The sequence below is a fragment of the Garra rufa genome, chromosome 23 (assembly GCF_049309525.1).
Source record: "Garra rufa chromosome 23, GarRuf1.0, whole genome shotgun sequence".
Classification (NCBI taxonomy): domain Eukaryota; kingdom Metazoa; phylum Chordata; class Actinopteri; order Cypriniformes; family Cyprinidae; genus Garra; species Garra rufa.
Window position 1 is genome coordinate 38,075,136 of NC_133383.1, and position 24,085 is coordinate 38,099,220.

Below are 24,085 nucleotides of genomic sequence, written 5' to 3' on the forward strand. Positions count from 1 at the left end.
GTTTACACCAAGGACGATAATTTCATCTGTTTACAACAAGGACAGTAACGATAACTGCAACTATTAAATTTTGTCAGTTTTAAAAAATTTCATCCGTTTATACCAAAGACGATAACCATAACTATAAAATTTTGTTTGTTTACACAAAGAACGATAACTTTAAATACAAAATTTCATCTGTTTACACCAAGGACTATAACTATAACGATAAGTATTACATTTTGTCCATTCCCACCAAAGACGATTACTATAACTAAAATTTTGTCCGTTTGCACCAAGGATAATAACAACAACAACTATATATCTGTTAACACATAGGACAATAACTATAACTATAACATTTCATCCATTAACACCAAGGATGATACTGTAATGATAACTATACAATTTCATACGTTTACACCAAGGACAATAACTATAGAATTTTATTAGTTTACACCAAGGACGATACTATAATGATAACTATAAAATTTCATCCTTTTACACCAAGTACAATAACTATAACATTTCATCCATTTACACCAAGGACGATACTATAACGATAACTATAACTATAAAATTTTGTCTGTTACACCAAGGACGATACTATACCGATAATAATAACTATAAAATTTCATATGTTTACACCAAGGACAAGAACTATAAAACTGTTCACACAGTGCTGCATCCAAGCATGTTAACAAAGTTGAGTTGAAGAAAAAAAGTGTGGAAGAAAAAGATGCACAACCAACCGAGAAAAACTTTGGGTAACTGGGAGATGAGTGAAGTAGCAGTGCTAGTCATTTAGTCATCGCTCTTTTCTAGCTGGCTCGCGCATCACCTGTTTGATCGCGATGACACATTACGTTGAATGTACCGTTCTCTTAGTGAATTTAACAAATAATTATACCTAAGTTAATAACTAAGGGAAATTTTTGTTTGAAAGCCAAACCTTTATTATCAAATACCGACATGATATAAGTAAAACATATTTAAAAGTACATTTTCAAAATATGTCTCTGGCATTGTTCAGAGGGCCGGTCCAAATGTGGGGGCGGGCCGCATTCGGCCCCCGGGCCTTAGTTTGGGGACCCCTGGTTTACACCAAAGACGATACTATAACGATAATAAAATGTTATTTGTTTACACCAAGGACGATACTATAGCGATAACTATAAAATCCCATCCGTTTACACCAAGGATGATAACTAGAACTATAAAATTTCATCCGTTTACACAAAGGATGATACTATAACGGTAACTCTAAAATTCCATCTATTTACACCAAGGACAATACTATAACGATAACTATAAAATTCAATCCGTTTACACCAAGGACGATAACTACAACTATAAAATTTTGCCTGTTTATACCAAAGACGATAACTTTAAACTTTTTACATTTGCTGTAATTCTTAGCAAACAGTCATATCACAACTATAATAATGACACAGAGGAACAATATTGTTTGATGAGCAATAAAAACACTGACAGCCAATCAGAATTAACCTGATTTTAAAGAGCTTGAGCACTTAAAGCGGCAGATGACAAAACTGCAGCACATGCTTATAATAAACAGAACATTATAAAATGTATTCTTGGTATGAACAGGCTCTTACACTGGCCTGATTCAGCAAGTGACCGTTCTGTCAACTGCCCCAAACACTCGCACATGGGCACTGGGCCATCCTTAATGGGCAGCCCTAGTATCACAGTAATGAGAATCACTATTAGGAATAAACTTAAAAACAACACTCTTGAATCATTACTGTAATGAGAATATGGAGCGATAAAGAGCTTCATTGTCCTGAAAGTAATGTCACAAATGGGCTTCATTTGAAGCCTGTTAAAACAAGCTTCATTTTCATTTTGCAAAATATTATTTGTTATTACTTTTATTTTTTTGAGGTAAAATGTGTCCCGGACATGTTTTCATGAGATTCATAGTTTAGTTTATTTTCCTCCAGGTGTTTACACATCTATTAATTAATTAATTAATTAATGCATCTTTCTTGTTTATCTCTCTGCACATTCACTAAACAAAGCTTCGGGTGCAAATGCAAATTGAAACGCAGGTGTGACTGGTTTTCTTGATAGGGGAGATGTTGTTTCCGCAACAAACAGAAAGCTCCTGCTACTTGTTGCTTAATGCTATTAATAAGACGTGTTGCTGAAAAAAAAAAAAAAAGAAATCTGCTGGGGAAATTAAAACTTTTAAATGATCTTTTTAAAATGGTGCGGAAAGGAAGACAAGGCTTTAAAGATAGTTAATAATGGTTTGATCATTTTATAGCCTGGCTGGGGGATATTCTGTAATTAACAGGGGCAGACAAAATGAAATCAGGTTGTCAGGGTTGCAGAAGTTAATAATGTAAAAGCGCAATTTTCACCGTTCATTAATCTGGAGAGCACATCGCTGGAGGTTATCTGCAGGATTTTTTATTTAAGCGTGGACAAGCTATTGTTTTGACACGCAGCATCAGGGTATTGCTGAGAAAACAGGGTGTAGACTAAACACAAACAAAAGCTTTTCTTAAAGAAATAGTTCACCCAAAAATGTAAGGCGTGTTATTTACTTAGCCTCTCTTTACTGAGACTCGGCGCATCATGTTTGGTTACTAGACATGTGAGCACCAATGTTATTCAGCGTCACTGTTGTCAACCTGGTGTGATGCATCCTGATGCGCCGTATTTGAATATAAGCAAACTAGTGCTGCACAATATTGCAAGATTTTGCTTTTCAGTGACACGTATATACACATGGCACAACCGGATGCATCTTTCTAGAATCATTTGGGTGATTTTGTTAGGGAGCACATATGCATTGAAAGTAAAAATAATTTTAAAAAGCTAAAAAAATGACCTTTTCTGTGAAGACTAACTGCGGCGTTAACTATAATCATAACTATAACTATAAAATTGTCCTCAGTTTACACCAAGGACAATTACTATAACCATAACTATAAAATTTTTGTCCGTTTACACCAAGGATGACAATTTTAACCATAACTATAACAACATTTTGTCAGCTTACACCAAGGACGATTATTATAACGGTAACGATTTCTCTGTTTAAACCAAATATGTTAACTATAATGATAACTATACAACTTTGTCCATTCACACCAAGGATGATGACTATAATGATAATTATAATTTTTCATCCTTTTACACCAAGAACGATAACTATAACCATAAAATTATATCTGCTTACAAGTAGGATAACTTTTATCCGCTTACACAAAGGATGATAACTATAAAATTTTGTTTAGACCAAGAGCAATAACTATAACGATAACTAAAACGATAAAATTTCATTCTTTTACACCAATAATGCTAACTATAACTACAAAATTTCATCCATTTACAAAAAGTTTGATAACTATAACTATAAAATTTCACCCACTTACTCCAAAGACATTAACTATAACGGTAACTATAAAATTTTGTCTGTTTACACCAAGGATGATGACGATAACTAACGATAACGATAACTAAAATATGTTGTCCACTTAACATAAAGGACGATAATTATAACCAAAACTATAATTATAACATTTTTGCTGACTCCAAAGACATTAACTATAATAGTAACTATAACATTTTGTCTGTTTACACCAAGGACGATAACTATACGATAACTAAAACTACACAATTTTGTCCTTTTACACCAAGAATGAAAACAGTAAAATTTCATCTGTTTACAAAAAGTATGATAACAATAAAATTTCGCCCAGTCACACCAAGGACAATTACAATAACGGTAAAATTTTTGACCGTTTACACCAAGGATGATAACAATAAGGATAACTACAAAATCTTGTCTGTTTACACCAAGGGTGATGATTATAATGAAAACAATAAAATTTTGTCCGTTAACATTAAGAACGATAATTATAACCATAACTATAACAATTTCGCCTACTCCAAAGACATTAACTATAACAGTAACTACACAGTAACATTTTGTCTCTTTACACCAAGGACGATAACTATAACCATACCTATAAAATATTGTCAGTTTACACCAAGGACGATTACTATAACGATAAAATTTTGGCTGTTTACACTAGTGTTGCTTTCGTCAACGAAAATTATGACTAAATATCGTCGTCAACGAACCTTTATCACGTGATTACTACAAAATGAACATGCACAAAACTACACATGTACATATTTATTCGTTATGATTTATTCTTAAAAAGTGAATGACACTTGAAACCTGTGCAAGGGGTTCGTGTTATTTGATTTTGTTGTAAATTCAAATTAGAGCATCTTCCATGTCTGGAATGGATGTATTCTTGAGCCTATAAGGTGACAATAATATAATAAGATAACCTTGTTTGAAATGGGTTTGGCTAAATGAAAACTTTGGTTTCGTCTATACTACTAGGTACTTATACTATATTGACTGGGTTAAATAAAATTGCATTACTAAAAAGAGACTAAAATACAATTTTTATTGACTAAAAATAGACTAAAATGTCATCAGTTTTCGTCGACTAAAACTAGACTAAAATGTCATGGGTAATTCTGACTAAAATAAGACTAAAATGCTCAGACTTTTAGTTGACTAAAACTTGACTAGACTAAAAAGAGTATGAACGTGACTAAAACTAATAAAAACTAAAATGACAGCTTCACACAAAGACTAGACTAAAACTAAAATTAAAACCGGCCGCCAAAAACAACACTAGTTTACACCAAGGGTAATGATTTTAAAGCTAACTATAAAATTTTGTCAGTTTACATCAAGGACGATAATTATAACCATAACTATAACTATAAAATTTCCGCTGACTCCAAAGACATTAACTATAACGATAACTAAAACTATACATTTTTTTTCCTTTTACACCAAGAACAATAACTATAACATTTAATCTGTTTACAAAAAGGACAATAACGATAACTACAAAATTTTGTCTGTTTACATCAAGGACGATAATTATTACCATGACTATATCTATTAAATTTTCGCTGACTCCAAAGACATCAACTATAACGATAACTAAAACTATATATTTTTTTCTTTTTACACCAAGAACAATAACTATAAAATTGTCTGTTTACATCAAGGATGATAATTAAACCATAACTAGAACTATAAAATTTTCGCTGACTCCAAAGGTGTCAACTATAACGGTAACTAAAATTTCGTCTGTTTACACCAAGTACGATAACTATAACGATAACTAAAACTATACATCTTTTTCGTTTCACACCACGAACAATAACTATAAAATTTCATCCGTTTACAAAAAGGACGGTAACTATAACTATAAAATTTGGTCTGTTTACACCAAGGATGATGACTATAATGTTAACTATAATATTTTGTTCGTTTACATCAAGGACAATAATTATAACCATAGCTATAACATTTTTGCTGACTCCAAAGACGTTAACTATAATGGTAACTAAAAAAAATTGGTCTGTTTACACCAAGAATGATAACTATAACGATAACTAAAACTACAAAATTTCATCCATTTACACCAAGAGCAATATAAAATTTAAAACGTACAGTAATCCATTTACAAAAAGAATGTTGATTATAAATATAAAATTTCATCCGCTTACACCAAGGACGATAACTATAACGGTAACTATAAAATTTTATCTGTTTACACCAACGACAATAATTACAAACTTTCATATTTGCTGTAATTTATGAAAATAATTAAAACCACATCACAACTACAACAATAACGACGCAGAGGAACAAGATGTGTGTGTTTTTTTTATTTTAAAAAGCTGAAAAATGACCTTTAACCATAAAGACCAACTGCAAACCCTCCTTTTAGGGTTGAGAGACTTCACAACCTCACAAACATATAGCCATCTATCTAAAACAGAAGTTGACAACCCAAGCCTTATTCAATTTCACTGCATGGAAAAGAGCAGCATGAGCATTCTTCAAAACATCTCCTTCTGTGTCCCTCAGAACAAAGACTCATACAAGCTTTAGGGTGAACATTAATTTACGAGTGAACCATTTCTTCAACATAAAATTGCTCAGGCAAGACAATAAAACCACTTTACTCACATGGCAACAGAGAACAAACTATTACCTATTATGAAAAGCCATTTCAAAACAGTGCATAAAACCCAAAACTGGATGCAGCAATTGATCCTATGGGCACTGTGGGATGCTCGGTTGCTGTTTTTGATGTTGAAAGCAGCAAAGAGAAAAACCATGGAAACAGGAGGAGGAGGAGGAGGGGGGGGGTGTTTTCAAAGGGAGGTTTGGCCTTATGTAATATTCAGTACCAACGATGCTACCAAGGAGGATATCAGGACAAGCTGCCCTCAGAGCCCTAAATTACACAATACAAACCTAGCGTTTATAATGCAATTACCTAAACATAGTACGCCGAGCCCATCTACAAATAAAGGCATTTTACATGCATCTGCCTGTCTGCGCCGGCCGGTGAAAGAAAAACTACCACTTCCCTGGAAAGGCACAAATATTACACAGCTGACAGCGAACAAATCAATATCCTCAAGTCTCCAGCCATCCGCTTCTACTGGGTTTCACCACAACATGTTGCTGTGCCAAATTGCCCTGTTACCACGAACATTGCCAGACAATAACATTTTCCATCAGACCAAATTGAGGAATTGAAGAGCGAATTTGTGTCCGAGAGCTTTCTGTCGGAGCAGGGAACAGGCTGTCTGGATGCATGCCAGGCTCAAATGATATTTAGTTTTATCAATCTCCTCATGCGACGGACTCAAAACAAGCTAAACTAGTGCCTGGCCTCCCAGCTTGGGCTTAAAGCGAAATGCAGAACCGACGTTGTTCTCCCGCGGCGCGAGCAATTTTCAAATGAATATCAAAGACGTTAGACAGACAACAGACCATCTCCTTCCTGATAGAGATATTATGCAACGTGTGAATAATTCCTCAGCCATTTGATGTTACTTTCATGGCCTTGTTATTCAAGTTATTGGATTTACGGATCATGCGTGCAGAGGCAGGCATGAAAATTTGCGCAATAATATCTCAGAGGTGAAGAATTTAAGGTGTTATCGACAGGGCAGGCAAATAACTGCGTGGTGAAATAACTGATTGATCTGTGAAACGTAAAGGTGTTTAAACCTGTAGGTTAGGATTGTGCATTAGGCTCAGATCATGTTTTAGGGAAAAGGTCTTGTTTTCTAATTAAAAGTACTTAAAAATCTTGAAACTAAATTCATTTACATTAAGAAGATTTTCTATAATTAGGTTTATTTTTCACATGCACATTAGCAAATTATGGACTTCGTATACTGTAAACAAAATGTCAAATTATTTGTCAGTAATTTTAGATACACATATTTAAATAGATGTAAATAATGAATTGAAAAAATGGTTTACAATGAGTTTATGTATATGTGACCCTGGAACACAAAACCAGTCTTAAGTCGCTGGGGTATATTTGTAGCAATAGCCAAAAATGCATAGTATGGGTCAAAATTATTGATTTTTCTTTTATGCCAAAAATTATTAGGAAATTAAGTAAAGATCATGTTCCATGAAGATTTTTTGAAAAATTCCTACTATAAATATATCAAAATGTAATTTTTGATTAGTAATATGCATTAAGAACTTAATTTGAAGAACTTTAAAAGTGATTTTCTCAGCATTTTGATTTTTTTGATTCCAGATTTTCAAATAGATGTATCTCCACCAAATATTGTCCTATCCTAACAAACCATATATCAATAGAAAGCTTATTTATTGCTTTCATATGATGTATATATCTCAGTTTTGTAAAATTTAACCTTATGACTGGTTTTGTGGTCCAGGGTCACATATATATAGTGTATATATACACACACACACACACACACACACACACATACATACACATATATATATATACATATATATATATATATATAAATATTAAATTCTAAATATACACTACCAGTCAAAGGTTTTTGAACAGTAAGATTTTTAATGCTTTTAAAGAAGTCTCTTCTGCTCACCAAGCCTGGATTTATTGTAATATTTTTACAATTAAAACAACTGTTTTTTTATTTAAATATATTTTAAAATGCAATTTATTTTTGACGTCAAAGCTGAATTTTCGCATCATCACTCCAGTCACATGATCCTTCAGAAATCATTCTAATATTCTGATTTGCTGCTCAAAAAAACATTTATTATTATTATTATTATTATTATTATGTTAAAAACAGCTGAGTTAAATGTTTTCAGGTTTCTTTGATGAATAGAAAGTTCAGAAGAACAGCATTTATCTGAAATAGACATCTTTTATAACATTATAAATGTCTTTATCATTACTACTGTTTATTTCAGATAAATGCTGATCTTTGTCCAAAGAATCGAAGAAAAAAAAGGTACTCAACTGTTTTAAATATTGATAATAATAACAATAAATGTTTCTGCAAATCAGCCTATTAGAATGATTTCTGAAGGATCATGTGACACTGAAGACTGGAGTCATGATGCTGAAAATTCAGCTTTGCATCACAGGAATAAATTACATTTTAAAACATTCAAATAGAAAGCAGCTTTTTTAAACAGTAAAAATATTTCACAATATTACTGCATTTGAATCATATAAATGCAGGTTTGGTGAGCATAAGAAACTTCTTAAAAAAACATTAAAATCTTACTGTTCAAAAACTTTTGACTGGGAGTGTGCATATTTAAATTTTAAAAAGTTAACACTGAATTTTAGATATACTTATTTGAATATTTCAACATATGTAAATACTGAATTTCAGAAAAATACATTTTTACACACACATCAAATAAACATTTAATTCTAGCTATGCATATTTATGTTATCATCCAACAAGTTGGCGTGTACCTATAATAGTCTTTCAAAGGATGTTTGGATACTTTTCCCTGAAAACAAGATCAAAATACTGATTAAGAAATTGATTTTTTGGAGTGTAAATCTAACACATCAAATGGACCGAGGGGGTGTGGAGTCAATTTTCTTTGAACAAACTGGGTTCTTCGTCTGCCATCATATCTAATCATTTCCTCCGATTCGCTTCCTCAGACTGTGATGGAGGAGAATTAATTCTCGATGTCTGCTTTTTATCTTGGAGGGACCCCGCTGTGCGCCTCGAGTGTGTGAACATGTGTTTAGTCTGCCTGAGTAACTGTTTTAACCTCTTAGTCATGCGTCTGTGACCAGACCTCGCAAACAACAACTCAATTTCACCTAAAAAGGAGACAATGAGCCAATTCATAAGACATTTATTGATCCCTTTTGTCTATAATTTCTGTCATCTGCAAAAAATAGTGCCTGCCTTTCACTGCTCAGCCAAACAGACAGTGTCCCTGCATATTAAAAAAGGATAGGAGAAAGTATTTTAACATTAATAACTATATATTAATTTTAAAAAGTCAAAACAACCAGCGTCATAATTATTTTTCACTATGCACACGTGCAAGGAACACTATGTTCAGATAGCAATCTTCACAAACACTTCGCTGTTAACCGCAACATAAATAACTGCAAAAAATGTGAAAAAGCAATCTTTCCAAATATTATTGCTTAGTAAACATACATTTTGATGCAAGGTTGCCATATTGGAAACACATGGTACAGTAAACCAGGTGTCAACAAGGACTTTCATCAACAGATGGAGTCCACAGTGCAATGAAGCAGAAAAGCGGCTCGTTTATTAAAACTCGTTAAGTGTCATCTGCAGCTTGAGAATCATCCTTGATGCATAATGTAAAATTCATAAGGATGTATAAGAGAAAGTCTGTTTTTTACCATTTTTTTTATCACTTTTAAATGGTAACTAATTTTTAAAGGTCACAAAAAAACTGTTTTATTCAGTATATTGTAAAATATTTTAAAATGGTGCAAATGACAGTGTCTTTAGAAGTATTTCACATTTGCAAACATCCAAATAAGCGAAATAGTAAAGTATTTCTGAAGCCATAGTCAATGTTAGATAAAAAAAATAAAGCGTTCTCCAAAGCAAACTAACCATGTATAACAACTTGGTTGACATTTTTTAGACACGTTCATATAAATAACTCAACAGAACAAATGCTATTTTCCCCCTAAAACTATTCAAAGTTAGTCTAAATGTGAGAGTTTGCCTTCAAAACAAGAACCACACAAGCCAAACTGTACCTTAAACTCATCTCCAGCATGTCAGAATATTCCTGTGTTCATAAGCGACGAGAGAGAGGATTAAAGAGACAGACAGAGGGACACAGACAGACAGAGAGAGAGAGAGAGAGAGAGAGAGAGAGAGAGAGAGACAGTATAAGGAGGAGGAGAGTGAGAGAAGTGCATGTGGGATGAAGGGAAGAGTGAAACAGACGGAGCTCAAGAGAACAGTGAGGGTTCGAGAGACAGACAGAAAGACAGAAGGGAAGATGAACCGAGGGAGGAGGAGGTGGAGGAGAAGGAGAGGAGGGTGTTTTATGGGCGTGTGTGTGAGGCAGGATATGCGCGTGCACGCACTATTGTAAAACGGGCCGCTGTCTTTGTGCGTGGACGGAAAGGGGGGTTAAGAAATGTGTGCGCGTACATATTAACCCTAAAGCAAACAAGTGAACGTCGTAAAGTGTAACCTCATACCGCTGTTGAGAGGGCGCGAGCATCATCGCGGGGAAGAGACAGAAGCAAAAAGACGAGAGCAACAGGTTGATGAGCAGTCTCCTTAGAAACAGCGGGAGTGCGCACGGGGAACAGCTGTCCTGTGGTTTCGTATTCGCTCGCTGGCTGACACGCTGCAAACGAGCGACGCAACGAAGGACAGCCAACAACACGCCATTAGGAATCAACTAAACTGTTTGCGTAGTTTCTCACCTCACCACTCAAGCGTTTGCACGACAAACGAAGTGTGAATTCACAATAGCTTACTACTCTTATTTCAACCATGTCTTTATCCAACATGTTTTACAACGCAGACCTATACTGTGTTTTCTGCGAATGGACGAGACTTTCAAGTTTTAATTCGCTATAGATGAATAAGAAGTGCAGTAAACGATAAAACCGTTGCGCTACAGACCAATGTGTTTATGATTATGATAGCAAATTAAAATTATATGTGACCCTGGACCACAAAACCAGTCTTAAGTAGCACGGCACGGGTATATTTGTAGCGATAGCCAAAAATACATCGTATGGGTCAAAATGATCGATTTTTCTTTTATGCCAAAAATCATTAGCACATTAAGTAAAGATCATGTTCCATGAAGATATTTTGTAAATTTTCTACCATAAATATATAAAAACTTGATTTTTGCTTAGTAATATGCATTGCTAAGGACTTCATTTGGACAACTTTTAAGGCGATTTAATCAATATTTAGATTTTTTTGCATCCTCAGATTCCAGGTTTTCAAATAGTTGTATCTCAGACAAACATTGTCCTATTTTAATAAACAATATATCAATGGAAAGCTTATTTACTCAGCTTTCAGGTGACGTAAGAATCTCAATTTGGACAAATTTACACTTATGACTGGTTTTGTGGTCCAGGGTCACATATGATACGACATATCAGTTTGCAATGTAAAGCAGCCTAACGCACTTTTTGTACAGGTAAAATAACTTTAAGTGAATGACACCGGAAGTCTCACACATTCAAATTAGAATGGCCACGCCCACTCTTACTGAGGGAAGGTTCACACAACATTAGCCTGGTTTCCATACAAAGTTATGGAAACTAATGCTGCGTTCCAGGCAGGTTTTTGAGCCCGTACATTACAACTTCAAACCATGACTCACGACTTTGTAGCATTCCAGGCAAGTCATGCCAAACTGCCTGAGCGCATTTATTATTATTATATTTTTATTAATTTGATTGCAACTTTGCAAAGTCAATTTTACCATCGTGTACCACTTGCATGAACACCGCACCCGTAGATGTTTCGCAGGTTATGTGACGCCAGAACTATACATTTATACAGTTGTTCCTGGTCCACTTAGCGTTCACACTGGCATTTTAACAGCGAACCTAAAGATACCAAACCTAAAGGCTTCACTGGCGTTGCTTGCAGCAGAAGTTGAAAACTGTTTACATTTTCAAGCACCAACATAGGCATCAGCCTTGCAAATATACTAGTACAGGCACTAGCCAATCATGTTTGTGCTGGATGTGATTGGCTTACGTTACTTTGACGGTCACATCAGCACCAAGCTTCAGACATGCCCTTCATCAAGCGTCAACGCTGACACCGTGTGATTGTACATTAGTTCGTCTTCAGAGCACAAATTAAGATATTTTTGATGAATAATTGCGGAAGACATGATTTGGAGGAGAAGAATTGTTGAATAAACTTATTTTTGTTTTCTTTGCACACAAAGTATTCTTGTAGCTTTGTAAAATTACGGTTGAACCACTGATGTCACATTGTCCATTTTAACAATGTTCTTACTACCTTTCTGGGCCTATTTCACTTGTCTATGCACTCAGGGTCAGAAAGCTTTTGGATTTCATCAAAAATATCTTAGGGTGTGTGCACACATGTCATGTTTGGTTCAATTAAAATGATCTCTGGTGCGATTGCTCTGTTAGTGCGGTTCATTTGAGGAAGTGTGAACACAGCCATCCGAACCCTGGTGTGCACCAAACAAGCAGACTGAGACTGCTAAAAAGATGACTCTCGGTCCTCTTCCAAACAAACTCTGGTGTGATTTGAATGAAATATGAACACGACACGAACCAAAAACAGAAAGTAATGAAGAGATGCGACGCTATGTGAAATGTTTTCACAAAGAGAATGTATGTGTATCCAAAACAAAACGAGTAGACGGCAAATGTGGAGCAACGAGGAGGTAAAGTGCCTATTTATGAGCTCTTTGTGAGTTTGCAGGTGGTGAAAATAAAATCATATGCACACAATAATGAACGCGCTTAGTCAAGCAAACTGTATTAGGTGTATTCAACTTAAAGTTGCTTTAAGTCGAACACGCCTTTTCTGTTTGTTTGGAGTGTTTGGTGAGTTCTGTCATGAAATATACGTCATTCAACCCGACCGATCAGGTTGTGAACGTATCACTATGCCTTTAGGTTCGGTATCTTTAGGTTCGCTGTCAAAAATACCAGTGTGAACGCAAAGCGGACCAGAACCAAATGTATCACTTTCCTTTTTGGTCCAGGACCAAATAAACCGAACTACAAGTGTGAACACATCCTTAATTTGTGTTCCAAAGATGAACAAAAGTCTTGCGGGTTTGAAGCAACATGAGGTTGAGAAATTAATGACAGATTTTTAATTTTTGGGTGAACTATCCCATTAAGTCCACTTATTTTTTTTAAATCTGAACTACTTTCATCTAGAACGCTGTGTCAACTGTGGGAGACGCTGCAAAAGATGCAAGACATGAGCACAACAGTCAAGCATGTCCGTCTAATGCATGTTTACATAGAAAAACAACTAAAAAGCAGCAGCAGAATTCAAAAACGCATTCTTTGTAAGCGGCCTCTAAGAGAAATATGCTAGTATGCTGTTTTGAATTCAGTGACAGTCTTTGAAAAGGCCCTGGTGACTCATTGTGTTTACCATTTACTTATAAAAAAATCTGTTTGGAGATATATTGATTTAATATTTATCTTCATTTTCTGCATATAAATAAATGGGAATATGAACTATGGAAACTGGGATGCATTTTCCCCGATAGTAAAGCACGGCCACATTATTTAACAAATTTTAAAATATAACTTTAATTATTTAAGGTGCCATAGAATGGAAAACTGTTTACCTTGGCATAGTTGAACAATAACAGTTTTGTACAAGGACATGACATACCGTGAGTCTCAAACACCATCGTTTCCTCCTTCTTATATAAATCTGGTGTTTGCAAAAGACCACTGAAAAATAGGCTAATCCTAACATAACGGTGACTATTACGTGAGATCATTAATAATTACGCCCTCAACATTTGCATCGCCCAATCATCAGAAGTTCTGCAGGTATGCTATTGTGAACAAAACAAAGCGAGGACAATAGCAAAAATAGCAGATCACGGGAATAAATGTTATGTTCCAGGTTGTGCAGGAGATGTTAAGTGCAGGGAATGGTTGGTGTCTGTAACTCAAAAGGCAAGGAAAACAAATAAGGCGATCTAATAAAATAAGGCGAGCCACTGAAGGGACATGGTTGGCTTAATGCTAGCGGTAGCCTTTTACATTGCAGTCCATAAGATTTCACTTACCACATAAATCGAGAGCTGGAGAGATGACTGCGATTGATTTACAGATCCTGAGCATCACTAACAAGCATCTAAACTTATGTGGTAAGTTCTGCCGCTGTAGTATAACGTTACACAGAGCACATGCGATCACAAAAGTGAAGGTAAAATGCTCGTGCATTCAAAATGGCAATTTAAATGAACCACACATTAAAAGCGGCTCGAGCTCCGTGATTAAATACTTTCCTCAATGTGCCAGCTACTGAAATGAGCCGCTCTGTGAAACAGCCAATCAGAGCAGAGCTCCTCATTATTATTCATGAACCTTCCAAATAAGGTAATAACAGACCACTTTATTCTAGGGACAAATCCTAGGGTTGTAAATGGACCTGTAAAACAGTTTCTGGAGATTTTTTGCCCTTTTCTATGCCATATACCTTCTATCAGAGAACAATTTAAAATATTGTAGCAATGCATTCAATGGCACCTTTAATAAAGCCTTCTAATTTGACTTTATGTGCTTGAACATTCTTCAAAGTATCTTCTTTTGTGTTCAGAAGATGAAAGTCATACAGGTTTGGAACAACTTGAGGGTGAGGATATAATGAACAATCCCTCCAAGTTCCCAGTTAGGCATGAAATTACCATAATGTAGAAATAAATAATGTAATTGGTCTATTCAGTCTTAGCTAGCTAGATAGTTTCCTAGTTTTATTTTGGCATGTCATTGCTCGTGCACTTGCGTTATACTAGTAAGCTGATTGCTGATTAAAGCCGTATAGTCAGTAATGGAAACATTCCACATTATGGAGACTTGCTCGTCTAGCTGTTTAGATTTTTTCAATTTAACAAAGTGTTCTAAGTTTGACACGCTACATTGTCATCAAAACCATTAAATATAATCTAAACCCTGTCATCAACTCTTTTAATTATAATGTTAGCAGTTTTGTTGCATCCCTGTTGTGAGATGAAGGACAGAAAGGGTTGTGTGTAAAAGTAGGTGTGTGTGTGTGTGTGTGTGTGTGTGTGTGTGTTTTCCAGCTTCATTGTCTATGATATCTATTATTGAGATGGGCCCCCCTCGTCAGTAACCGGATACGACTGGACAAACACAGCTAACAGAACATTCCAATTAACTAGCGCTGCTGAAAGAGCCGCCGACTTACTCTGTGTGACACTGAACGCAAACAACAGATAATACGGTACAAATGGAAAAGTAGAAGAAAGGAAAAGAGGGCTGTATAAAAGGCAACAAGTGTACCATACAAGTTCACAGGAAAACGGTTACCATGGTAGATTTTTAAGGGGTCGGAAACTGGCAGGAGAGGAGAATTTCACCTCAAGTAAAATTAACATCAAACCAGCAGTGATATTTCAACATGTCTGCATTTGCCACAACATGTTGGGTCTGACACATCTGGTGAAAATTGTCTGAGATTGTTTTCAAGACAACCAGCCAGATCCAGAGTTCTAATTCAATTAATAATTTCTTTCTCTCTCAAATGCAGCTGGACAAACAGAAACAAGAAATCACACAGCTCTGTACTTCAAGGATGCAGGTGAGTTAAGATTGTTTTGGTGGTTCACAGACACTCCTACACACCAAAAACCTCCCAAAATCTGCCTTTCGATACCCTCAGGAGGGCAGTGAAAGCCCTCCAGGAGGGAGGAAGAGAGAGAAGGAGAGTTTGGGTTGGGTGATACAGGCTGAAATGTATCAAAAAGAGTCCTTGGACTCAAACTACAGGCTCTTTGTTTGGTTTTCTCTGTTGTGTGGATAGTTGAGGGACTGATATCCATCTAGTCTACATTCACACCTCAGATGCTGTCAGAACTGACAGAAAACAGGAAAGTTAATCAACACCAGCTAATGAGTATGCACTTCCTGCTCAGCGTTCTTCATGCTTTTGCACTTTTTGCCATGTTTTGTGAGAAACCTGCCAAAATTGTTTATTTAACAGCAAAACTGAAAGAAGTAAAGGGGTCATCCACAAGTTCATATGATTATTTAGGGTCTTAATGAAAAGTCTCTAATATACTTTTATTAAAAATTCTCAATAGTAGTGTAAAAAGCACCCTTTAACCTTGCCAAAACCAGCTCTGCAAAATATCAGCTAATTTTATCGCATGGGCCCTTTAAATGCAAATGAGCTCTACTCGCCCCGCCCCTCTCTGCTGAGGGATTACGGGCTGTAATGTTTACTTTACCCACATTTAGCCTCATTTAGCCGCGTTTATCGGCAAAACCTGCCAACAAGCACATTATTAAGAAAGGCCAAATTGCAAAGATGCACTCACCTCTGCTGTGGGTGAAGCTGCATCACTTATGATTCACACAAACATAGACACATATGTAGATCGGGATCTGCACTTTCCTTTAAAAAACTAAAGTAATGTTAATCCTCTGCCTCTTCAGCGGCTCAGATGTCAGTAGTAAATGACTACTGTTATGTTCATTATTACATCCAACAACAAAACACCTCAATCGCTCAATTAGAGTCTTCCTCTGCACCTGAGTCACACAATGGCAATCGTATTTGGACTGTTTAGGCTCGGTGAGGGCTATTAAATTTCATCAATTGGTTTAAAGACTAAAAAGGGTTTAAGCATAAAAACAATTTGTGTAATGCTGCATTAAATTAAAATATATATATTTAAAAATGTTCTGTTTAATTTAAAGGTGCAATAGAATGCATTGAAACAATATTTTAAATTGTTCTCTGATATCTACATTGAAGGTATATGGCATAGGAAAGGGCAAAAATTCTCCAGAAACGGTTTTACAAGTCCATTTACAACCCTAGGGTTTGTCCCCAGAATGAATTCTCTGTTACTGCCTTATTTGGAAGGTTCATGAATATTAATGAGGGGCTCAGCTCTGATTGGCTGTTTCACAGAGCTGCTCATCTCAATTGCTCACACATGGAGGAAATATATATTTAATTACGGAGCTATAGTCGCTTTTAATATGCGGTAACTATTAACGATCGGGACTATTGTGTAATAGTCGGTGTTATGTTGGAATTGACCTATTTTTCAGTGGTCTTTTGCAAACACCAGATTTATATAAGGAGGAAATGGTGGTGTTTGAGACTCATGGTATGTCATGTCCATGTACAAAACTGTTATTATTTAGCTATGCCAAGGTAAATACAGTTTCCCATTCTATGGCACCTTTAATAGCATTTTTGTTTTTCTAAACAAAATAATAAATATCATACATTTTCCCTAATTTACAGAAGACACCTACTAAAATGTCATTTAGTGTAACAACTTTGTCAGACATATTTTTCAAATTTCATATTTCTAACAAAAATCTATTTATGGCATATTAAAAGGCAAAATTCTTTCACCCCAAATACTAATTAGTTGTAATTCTACTTTTTTTTTTTAATTTTCCACTATCCTAGGTTTTGCCCATTTATCATTAAGATTTTTTTTTACTTTTTATTAAAAAAAAAGTAATATGCTACCTTATTCTTTTATATATTTTAAGATGCACAAGTCAGTATAAGCATGTTGTTTGAATTTTGACATAATATGTTACACTGAATGACAATGCAACATTATTTCAACCAAATTGTATGCTCCAAAAACTTATTTGAAATCTTAAAAGTAAACTTTCTAAATTTATTTTGACATGGACATCATGACGTCTTTGACCCAATTACAAAGAAACAAGTTGTTAAAGAGTTGTTTAGAGTTAAATAAGTAATTTTTAAGTAGAAAAACTGAAATAGTACTTTCTTCTACTCCAATAATCTTGGCAAAAAATGTTTTACATTGTATTTGCACGCATTTCGGTAATGAGAAACTGAAGGCCTTAATTGTCATGAAAACAATGTCAGGCTTAATTTTCTTGATGCCAACGCGACCTGGTTCTGTTTTGTGAGATTCACCTAAAACGAGTCAAACTCGGCTCTAACCTTGGCTCTCGCTATCAAAAACAAAACAGAACGGATAACAGCAAGACAAAAAAGAAAGAGGAACTGCAAACTCATGTTACTGTGGGGAGGGCCAGACCAGTGTCCATTTCCCTTTAATATTGTAAGGAGGTAATAAAGAGGAGAGAACTGAAACCAGCCCAGCTGACAGTGAGGCCAGATAGGAGCAGCCATATGATCCCATCAAACCCAGCCTGCCTTTTACCTGAGCTGCAGCGTCTGTGGGGGAGAACGCAGAAACCAGAACGCTGAGATGTTCTGTCAGCCCGGCTTTATAAACTGACCCTGACGCTGGAGCATGTCAACATGAATTCACTGCAACTAGAGAACCTACGCTCAGAAACATATACAGCTATATGTTATACAGAGACATACGCTGCAAATAAGAGAGAGCATTGCATCTTTTTTTGGACATGTTAAGAGACTCGGATGTTCTGTCACTGTTAAGTTGAACTGAAAGCTGCATATCCTCTAATAATGCTGAACTAACATAGATTAAAAAAACATTTACTCACCCACATGTAGTTGGTTGTTTTTTTCCAAGTCATTGGGGGTGCAAACAGCATTGTACCCTACTGACTTTAAAGGGTTAGTTCAACCAAAAATGACAATTCTGTCATAATTACTCACTGTCATTATTCATCTTTGGAGCACATATTAAGATATTTTTTAATGAAATTCGAGAGCTTTTCTGTGCATAGACAGCAACACATCTAGCACACTCGTGGCTCAGAAAGGTAGTAAGGACATTGTTAAAATAGTCAATGTGATGTAAGTGTTTCAACCGTAATTTTATGAAGCTACGGGAATACTTTTTGAGTGCAAAGAAAACAAAAATAACAACTTTAGTCAATTTTCTCTTCCATGTCAGTCTTCGTTGCTTGTTCAGGAGAGTTTCACAATGCAGAAGTGTGTCTATGCAGGGTTAGAAAGCTCTCAGACATAATCAAAAATATCTTAATTTGTGTTTTAAAGATGAACGAAGGTCTTACAGATTTGGAACGACATGAGGGTGAGTAATTAATGACAGGATTTTCATTTTTGGGTGAACAAACCCCTACTTTTACGGGGGGGGATTTATACATTATTTGAAAGCTGAATAAATAAGCTTTCCATTGATGTATGGTTTGTTAGGATAGGACAACATTTGGTCGAGATACAATTATTTGAAAATCTTGAATCTGAGGGTGCCAGAAATCTAAATATTGAGGAAATTGCCTTTAAAGTTGAACAAATGAAGTTCGTAGTAATGCAAATTTCTAATTTTTTTTCTAATCAAAAATTAAGTTTCGAAACAGTTACGGTAGGAAATTTACGAAATATCTTCATGGAACATGATCTGTACTTAACATCCTAATGATTTTTCGATCATTTTGTATTTTTGGCTATTGCTAAAATTATACTTGTGCTTGTGGTCCAGGGTCACAAATCGATTTAAGGTAAGGAATACACTCTTAAAAATAAAGGTTCTTTATTGGCATCAATGGTTCCATGAAGAACTTTGAACATCCATGAATACCTTTAAATGCAGAAAATGTTCTTTAAAGTCAAAAAAGGTTCTTTAGTTTTTTTAAAATGTACTTCAAAATGGTTCTTTTAGAAACTGTTCACTGAAAGGTTCTTTGGAGAACCAAAAATGGTTCTTCCATGGCATCACTGCTTTTATTTTTAAGAGTGTATCATAGAGACTTGGTTTTTTTTTTTGAGCAAACACTTTGTCTCCATCCTAGAACTCCCTATTGGGTTATTCACACAGAACTGTCCTATGGCTCACATTTTTAAATGCAAAAAGACAAGATGCAAGACAGTGGAATGAAAAAATGTAATATTTTTTAACCTCTTTGAACTTGAGTGTCACGTTTATAGATTGGTGTGTTGCAAAAGATACAAGAGTTCAATGATCAAATACATCCGTCTCATATGGAAGCCTATTTCTGCCATTGAAAACAAAGAATTTCTTATAATTCTGACTTTATATTTGATATGAACATATTTATATATGTTCTGTAATTTTTTCTTCTAAATTCCGTGTTTACATCTATGTTCACAATTCGTTTTTTCTGTTTTCATAAAAAAAACTGGGATTCACTTCTGACTTTTCTCATTGCAACTGTGACTTTGTCTTGCAATTCTTATTTTATTTTATTTCTTTTAGAATTGTGAAATAAAAAGTCATAATTACCTTAAATTACCTAAAATTTTTACCCCATGGCAGAAACAGGCTTCCACAATCTAGCACAGGGGTGCCCAATCTCGTTCCTGGAGATCTTCCTACCTGCAGAATTTTGATCCACCCTTATCAAACACCTGTGTGCAATTATCAAATGCTCCCGTTGATATTAACTAGCTGGTTTAGCTGTGTTTAATCAGGGCTGGAGATGAACTTTGCAGGAAGGCACTGTACACTCTTAAAAATAAAGGTGCTTTAAAAGGTTCTTCACAGCGATGCCATAGAAGAACCATTTTTGGTTCCACAAAGAACCATTCAGTCAAAGGTTCTTTAAAGAACCATCTCTTTCTTACCTTTTTATAATCTGAAGAGCCTTCTTTTGCCACAAAGAACCTTTTGTGAAACAGAAAAGTTCTTCAGATGTTAAAGGTTCCTTATGGAACCATTTAGACAAAAAAAAAAAAGGTCCTTCTATGGCATCATGAAGCACCTTTATTTTGAAGAGTGTAGACCTTCAGGAACAGGATTGGGCACCACTGGTCTGGAAAAGCTCTAGAACAGCATAGTGCCATGCTAAAACAACTCAAAACATCTTAATAACCACAAGGCAACAACTTGACAACCAGCCAGAACACGCTACACTGTAAAAACATTTTTCTTATGTATGTTTCACAAAGAAATACTATTTTAGTCTTTCTACATAAAAATGTCACATTAAACTCAATGTTACTTTTTGTTATTTAGTAATTATTTGTAAAATAGTACTGTGGTGGCAACTTTTGCCAGGGTGGTTTTAGCTGGTTTTAGAGGGGTTTTGGCCACTTTCCCAGCTAAAACCAGCTATTTCCAGCTTAAACATGCGAAGACCAGCCAACCAGCCTAGGTTGGTTTTAGCTGTTTTTTTCAGCAGGGAAAGTAGCTACAGTGCCCTCCACTAATATTGGGACCCTTAGTAAATATGATCAAAGATGACTGTGGAAATAAAATAAATTTAAAAAATTTTAGCACACCAGGGTGGCTAGGAGTAAAAAATTGTCCAGCCATGACTTTCTGTTCCACAGGATTATAAATATGAGGAACACAAAAGCCAAATTCCCTTGATCATCCATCACAAGGAGTAAAACCAAAGAATGTAGTTCTGATGTGCAGAAAAAGTTTGTTGAGCTTCACAAAAAAAGAAATTGGCTGTGAGAAAAGAGCTAAAGCATTGAAAATCCCCATTCCCACCATCAGGGCAATAATTAAGAAGTTCCAATCAACGAAAGATGTTACAAATCTGCCTGGAAGAGTACATGTGTCCATATCATCCTAATGCACAATAAGGAGGAGAGTTTGAGTGGCCAAAGACTCTCCAAGGATCACAGTTGGAGAATTGCAGAGAATTGTTGAGTCTTGGGATCATAAACCCTAAAATAAGATGATCAAACAGCCCCTACATCACCACATGTTGTTCCAGAGGGTTTCAAGTAAAATCCTCCTGGCTCACCCAAAAACAAACTCCAGGATATTCACTTGTCAGACAAACAGGACTGGCTTTTATGGTCAGATGAAACTAAAAATGAGCTTTTTGGCAGCTAACCCTCCAGATGGTTTTGGTGCAGACAGGGATAAAAAAGTACCCCATGTCCACGGTTAAAAATACTGCTGGGTCTTTAATTTTGTGGACCTATTTTTCTGTCAGAGGTCCTGGACATCTTGTTTAGATACATGGCTTCATGGATTCTATCAAATACCAGCAAATATAAAATCAAAACCTGACTGCCTCTGTTGGGAATCTTATAATGGGCCATGGTTGTATCTTCCATCAGGACCATGATCCAAAACTAACATTAAAATCAACACAAAACTGAGTCACTGAGAACAGAATGAAGCTTCTACCAGCCGTCCCAGTTCCCTGACCTGAACCCTGTATAGAAACTGAAGAGAAGAAGCACCAACATGAAGCTGGGAAGAGAGAGATTCTGGAGAATCTAGAGAGATTCTGTATGAAGAAATGGTTCTGATCTCTTGTCAGGTGTTCTCCAAACTCATTAGACATTGTTGGAGAAAACTCGCAAGACGTTGGAATAATTGGGTGCCAGTAATTGTGGCCAACGTGAACTAGAGAAAAACATTTATTTCATAATGAGATTTCACCCCTAGGTTCTATTGTTTTACTTCAATGACAGGTTAGAATTTTGTGAATTTTTGGAATGAAAGATCAAGAGGATAAATTATGCAGATTTATTTTCACATCCACTTTTGCTTATATTTACCAAGGGTGCCAATATTAGTGGAGGGCACTGTATATGTAAACATCTAATGTCTAAAAACCCCTAAAGTAAATGTTTTTGTTTCACTAAAACATCTACAAGCTAGCCAGCTGAGCTAACTAACAAACATAAAAAAAAATAACATTGCAAGTGTTGAATCAAATCAGTAAAAGTCAAAGATTTTGATCCAGCAACGAAAGCTTCCCTCACAGGGCGGGAGAGGAACACGGGGTTGAAGCGACGTGGGAGCCAGGTTCATCCGGGCCACCGCATAGTTCTCATTCCTCACAGATGAGAAGTGAGGTGAGGAAGAAGGGGGAGATCTTTGGGTGAAACACAGGAGTACAGTAGAACAATAGCCCTCTCTGCCCGTCTCCCAGCCCTGCTAGCCAAAACACAGGCCGCCAGTGGAGACCAGAATGCCAACAGAGAGCTAACAATACTCAGCAGTCAAAATACTGGAAGCTCTACGGTAACAGAGCAACATCCATGGTGTCTGATGTGAATAGAGACACTTAAAGTTCAAAGTATACATAGTTTTTTTGCGTATGATAGGGTATGTGTACAGTTCATTCCGTGTAATGCTGCATTCATGCCATGTCCTAATTATTGTAATTTTGAAATGACAACACGTTATGTTCTACTTGAAGCTGTTCGCACCCTTGGACTTGGAACTATGGCACATATCGCTTATGAATCTGAGGTGGTCACGTGTTATAAGTTGTAGCTCTCCGAAAAGTCCCAGTTCAAAAGTTGTAATTACAAATTCTAAGAGGATGTGAATGCTTTTTACAAGTTGTTATCCCATAATCACGGTAATTACGATATGGCGTGAACGCACCTTAAATTTCACCATTAGCAAACTGATTTTTCACATACTCTGCACGCTTAGCTCACACATATGGCTTGAATTTTTTTTTGCAGTAATTACTTTGTCCACAAGGTGGCAACACTGGCGCGGGCTGTTGTTTCAAAATTAAAAATAAAATAAATGAAAGATACTTAACAAATACTACTGGAGACGCAACAACAACAGATGCTTGAGTTGACAAGTGTCTGGTGGGTGCACATAAGCAAAGCGAATATTCGACACTCGCGTTACTCACTGTAGATGATTCGCAGGATTTTTTGCAACACTTGCATGTGCTTTCCTACATTTTCCGAAAGAACCAGATGTTTCAATAAGCTCTTTGCTGACTGACTTGCACAAAAATGTGTTATGCAAATTTTTCGCTTGATTTGAAATTTGTTTTGCATCTGTTTGCTTTTATATGTAATCTACTCGCTTTTGGTGGGCACAGGGTATAAGAGATGCACACAACCGAGTAAAATGACATTTTTATCAGTCATAACTTGCATAGACACTGGACAAAGATGAATTTTTCTAGTGCGTAAATGTTAAATTGCATTATATAAACCCGAGTTATGAGGTCAGAAGAGATAAAAACAAATAATTCTGAGAAATAAAGTCACAAAGAATTTAAAGCATGCGGTTCTGACTTTATAACATGCAATTGTGAGATTTAAACAGATTTGCGACTTTTTTACGTTGCCAAAAAAAGTTATCTCTGAATTTTGAATTTATTTATTTCTGCAATTGTGAGTT